General features: G+C 31.8%; 1 long non-coding RNA gene across 2 annotated transcripts; it reads left to right on the top strand.

The window, feature by feature from the left end:
- Positions 1 to 2,020: 2,020 nt before the first annotated feature.
- On the top strand, positions 2,021 to 4,119 carry LOC143198149 (uncharacterized). 2 transcript variants are annotated; one of them, XR_013006171.1, is made up of 3 exons: positions 2,021 to 2,121; positions 2,213 to 2,953; positions 3,380 to 4,119. It is a non-coding gene; the product is annotated as an uncharacterized LOC143198149 (long non-coding RNA). The 2 variants fall into 2 exon arrangements; XR_013006170.1 differs by having other exon boundaries at positions 2,213 to 2,360.
- Positions 4,120 to 5,881: the final 1,762 nt, after the last annotated feature.

Below are 5,881 nucleotides of genomic sequence, written 5' to 3' on the forward strand. Positions count from 1 at the left end.
CCAATTTTATATATATATGATATACTACAAGTAAAAAATGTTACTATGGCTACATTTGCAGAGGACACTGCGATACTTCTACTGGTGAAAATAACGAAGAAGCAACCAGAAATATGCAACACTTTTATTTTATGTTTATATAATAATATAAATAAGTGGACCCAAACATGGGGAATAAAAGTCAAAGAAAGTAAATGAGTGCACATTGAATTCACCTATAACCGAACTGTCAATATCATACAATAACCATGCTAAAGGAACTTAGGGATAAATTTTGAAGAAAAACTTTGCCGAAGGAACGTATCCTAAAGAAAAGAACCCTATTTAGAAAATCTAATTTATTGGTATATAACAGGTGCGGCAAAAGTACTGCTACCATTTTGAAAATGTTCTCGTATAAAATTCAATTTTGATCAGTTTTGAATCACTTTTGACCAAAAACAACGATGAGTTGATGATTCGGAGCAGTGTTTGAAGATGCTCAAATGTAATAAACCCGAGTTTTTGCACCGATATGTGACAATGGATGAAACATGGTTCAATAATTTCACTCTGAAGTCCAATCGACAGTCATCCGAGTGGACTGCACGCGATGAACCCGCTCCAAAGTGTGACAAAACGCAACAGTCGGTTAGTAAAGTTATGACGTCTGTATTTTGGGATGTGCATGGAATAATTTTCATTGATTACCATCAACAACGACTATTATATAGCGTTATTGGAACGTCTGAAGGAAGAAATCGCCGAAAAACGGCCGCATTTGAAGAAAAAGAAAGTGATTCTTCACCAAGACAGTGCACCGTGTCACAAATCAGTGAAAACGATGCCAAAAATCCATAAATTGGGCTTCGAATTGCTTCCTCGTCTGCCATATTCTTCAGATCTAGCCCCCAGAGACTATTTCCTGTTCTCAGATCTCAAAAGAATGCTCGCTGGGAAGAAATTTTCGTCGAATGAAGAAGTGATCGCCGAAACTTAGGCCTATTTTGAAGCAAAGGACAAATTGTATTACACAAATGGTATCGAAAAGCTAGAGGGTCGCTATAATCAGCGTATCACCCTTGAAGGGAATTATGTTGAATTAAAAAATGTGTTTTACTATGGTAGGTCGGAAACTTTTCAATTTACCTGTTCTATTATGTTTTACACAACACAAAACTAAAGCATTACTTGCTTTAGAATTTGTGAATATAGAGACTATAATGGAAATAATCGAAAATTAATATGAAATGCTTCAGTATCAAGTATATTAGCTAGATCTAGATCCCTCTGACTTACGGCTAGTCTCTTATCATAACAATACGTTATTGGGAAACTCAAATTAAATTTTCGTAGAACCATCACCAAGGACGATCATTAAAACGAGACTACTGATTGGTCCATTTTATATTCATCATAAAAATCACCGCTCTTGCGTTGAAGCTACTCTCACACACACACAGACATATATTCAACCTAAAGTAAATATTCATATTGCAAAAACAGTTCTAGCGTGTGTTTAGTTATCTTACGCGAAAAATAGATTCAAAACTAAACATTTGCTTTTAAAACCAGCAAATATATCTCTTATAGTAATATGGATACGTTTCCTAGTATTTACGTACGTATTTTTAATGGATGTATTGAACTTTATACGCCACGCAAACACATCGATCAGTTTACACATCGTAAAACATTTTGTTTATTCTCTTAGAAAAACTGCTAACATGTTCATGTGTTAGAATATAAAAATTACTTTAGTAAATAAATACATGTTCGTGATTATATAATCCAAATTGTATAGTCTCTAAAGTCACCACCATTAACATTTATAATCCTTATTCTTAACTGCAGGAATACTGATTTGTATAATATAACATACATCATATTTTCTGCATTTCTTGCTAAAGCATACTAATTATTAAATAAGTTAAAATTGTTATTCTGTCCTATAGAGTAGTACTATACGTTCGCGGATAAAAAGAATGAAAAACTCAAACCTGTTGTTCATACTGGCAGGTGTTGCGAGAAAATCAGTAGCACCTAACAAACAAGTTGAATTACGTGCAATCAATAAAACGAGAACTAGAAGAATGGAATGATGATAAAACACAGACGCTATTTGATGGTTATTTTTATGAGGTAAATTAATTTTAAAGGATTTTTGGGTAATTCACTGCTTTATTATGAAAAATTGTGTTATTATCGGTTATCAATTTTTTTATCTTCTCAGCCACCACCTTTTTGAATATGGCGACGCTGAAAAAACGTCATATTATTTGAGGTTGTTCAAGGATGGAGATATTTCTTATATAATTATATAAGTATAATGTCAAAACAAACAAATAACAATTTAAAGTATGACGGAGGCAGCTTTTCATGTGAGTTAGTTTAGTTTCCATTTAAGCTAAATCATCCTTCCATTAACGCTGGACAAAGGCTTCCATTTTAAAGTGTTCCATTAACATATAGTTTAGGTTGTTTTACAAGTGGTTACACCTTTTTCCTGCGTAGTTAGTTGCATTCCTACAACTGTTTAATTAATCTGGCATATGTTATACTTACTATAAGTCTAAACCGATTTCATTATAAAGTAGTTATTTTTTACCAATAAAGGTTATTTAGTGAGCGTTCTTTTGAGATCTGAGAATAGGAAATAGTCGCTAGAGGACAGATCTGGAGAATACGGTGGATGAGGAAGCAATTCGAAGCCCAATTGATGGATTTTTGCCATCGTTTTCACTGACTTGTTACATGTGTCTGACGTGTTCGTCCTTCAAATGGTCCAATAATGTTATGTAACAGTTTTAGTCTGTCCTATAGAGGAGTACTATACGTCCGCGGATAAAAATAACATAATATAGTAAATAGTAGCATAGTAGATAAATCAGTAGCAGCTTTTTAAACCTAACAAACAAGTTACATTACGTGCAATCAATAAAATGAGAACTAGAAGAAGGGTTATCTTTATAAGGTAAATTAATTTTAAAGGATTTTTAGGTAATTCAGTGCTTTACTACGAAAAATTGTGTTATTATTGGTTATCAATTTTTTTATCTTGTTAGCCACTAACTGCTTGAATGTTGTGACGCTGAAAAAACGTCATATTTTTGAGGCTGTGCAAGGATGTAGATATTTCTTATATAATTATATAAGTAGAATGTAAAAAACAAACAAATAACAATTTAAAGTCTGACGGAGACAGCTTTGCATGTGAGTTGGTTTAGTTTCCATTTAAGCTTAATCGTCCTTCCGATATCGCTGGACAAAGTCGTATTGTAGAGTGTGACACTTTTGTATGCATAGATATGTGTGTAATCGAATTCAGAATATACATGAGTTTAGATGTTAAATTTGCTTAGAAATTATGAGGATGGAATAAATATTAACTCTTTTGCAGATATGGCAAGTACATTAGGGACAATGCATTATGCATATTAAATCTAGTTTTACTAAGAAAACTTAACACATATTATAACGGAAGAAAATAAGAATAAATATGGCATAACAAAATAACTTGACAAGAAAACAATGCAACGAAGGAAACATGAATTAAACATAAAAAGGTATATATGCTCTATAAAGAAATTAAAATATATATTTATAATTGGCTGTACAATTAATTTTAACATGTCAATTGAAAAGTCTTCTTGAGAATAATTCCCTTCAAGGGTGATACATTGATTATAGCGTCCCTCCAAGTTTTCGATACCATTTCTGTAGTACGGTTTTTCCTTTATTTCAAAATAGTCCTCAGTTTCGGCGAGCACCTCTTCATTCGACGAAAATTTCTACCCAGCAAGCATTTTTTTGAGATCTAAGAACGGTAAATAGTCGCTGGAGGCCAGATCTGGAGAATACGCTTCAACTGTTTTTTTTTCTTCAAAAAGCAATATTTTATCAACACGCGAAATTCCTTTTTATCCATTTTTTTAAAACGACAAAAGTTGCTATCACTCAAAATGCTATAATTCACAAACTAATAATCCGACAGCTATCAAACCTATACACGCATCTTTTGAGTGTTCTAACTAAAAAATATATATGTATTTAATACTACTAGCGCCATTTTCAATTGACATCTGAGTCTTTCGATAATATATGTACTATAGTGTTAAAATATATTATGTTTGATAACAATATTCTTGTTTTATTATCTTATTTAGATGAAATTTTTTTATACGTCAAAACTCAAATGAATTAAAATTGAAAATTTATGCGGCGATTTTTTGACGCCATAAATTTAGATAAGGTGAGTTCATTGTTTTATTGAGTGTACTATAGTATGTTCCCTTAACAACCGACGTAATGTGAACATTTTACCTATAAAATACGATGCATCCGAAATCTTGCTTGAGTTTCTAGAATTCAAATTCCACTTCAACCAAATCAATTCATTCGATCAACCTTTAGCATAGTGGTGGAAAAATGTAGTTTAGGGGTAATTTACATGAATGTCATGTAGTAACGTCTATTGTAAATTGAAAATATTATCATATTATAACTTGATCAACTTCTTAGATAGATTGAGCTTAGTAGTACAGTGGTGTTTGAAAATAAGTTTTTATTCTAAAGACGAGTGATTGTGAATCAATATGTCGAACTAATACGGAAGTTTTTGCAACCTAGATATTTAAGGAGATATTTTGGTCTACAGTTCTAAATTTTAGGCCATTTTTTTCTACATATACCATCCATTCTTTAAAAGATTGCAGGAGTTACAAACTAGTGAATTAGCGGTCAAATCTAGACTACCGGATATAGAGAGACACACAGACAAGAGGATACTATTAAGGTACTATATAATAATTCAAGTAATAGTATATTCTCATTATATTAATCTGAGATTCATCAGTAGATAACTGAGATCTCGAGCCTCTATAAGGGCAATTCAGATCAATTAAAAAAAAAACGTTATAAAGTAAAATATGTACATAATAATCGTTGCAAATATATATAGTGACAAAACGCAAACTTGAACTTAAACTGAACCAAATGTATTGGCTGATAGAGCATAAATCTAAATTATCCTTAGAAAACAAGATTTTGCTATATAAGTCAAAACTTAGGCCTAAGGTACTATATAGTAATTCAATTAATAGTACTTCATGTTCTCAATATATTAATCTGAGATTCATCAGTAGATAACCGAGGTCTCGAACCTCCATAAGAGCAATTCAGATCAATTAAAAAAACGTTATAAAGTTAAATATGTACATAATAATCGTTGGAAATATCAGTAATCGTTGCAAAGTTCAGTGCGATTCGAAATGCTAGTGCAAAGTACTTTGAAAGACTGTTAGTGCATCCCAATGCACTCGTCAAACAGTTAAATGCACGTGATGGCAGTGGAATGCATATGCTCAAACTACCATACGAATTGATTAAAAGACACAGAGTGATATATAGTAATATCTAGAATAAGTAAGAATTTCGTCTTTAGAATAAATTAAGATATACTTTAGAATAAGTTAAAATAGTATCTAGGCTAGGATTTAGATTATAAATGTGTACAGTATCTAAGTTCTAAGAGATTAACTAAAAAAAGTAGATTAGTTTTATTTTGATTTGGTAAATACATATTGAATCCCCTATTCGCATTGATTGTTTATTAATGCAAGTATAACAACAACGCAAGTAACAGTAGTAATAAATTAATTTGAAAATTAAGATTGCTATGCATATCTAATGTAAGATGTAATTAAATTTAAAAAAATACATAAAAACCGTTAAAATAATATTGAAACTGACAAAGAAAAACAACGCCCTTGAAAATGTGCAACCTAATTTCACCATCATCATCGTCCACGACGTGCTCTTTTCACGACCAAACACTTTTTTCTTCGTTCCTTCAGTCGAATCACTCCCAATCGGTGCGCTCGTTCGCCAAACTCGTCGACAC

Source organism: Rhynchophorus ferrugineus, unplaced genomic scaffold, assembly GCF_030347505.1.
Source record: "Rhynchophorus ferrugineus isolate W39M unplaced genomic scaffold, kcgeb_rfMv2 rfM6, whole genome shotgun sequence".
Lineage (NCBI taxonomy): Eukaryota > Metazoa > Arthropoda > Insecta > Coleoptera > Curculionidae > Rhynchophorus > Rhynchophorus ferrugineus.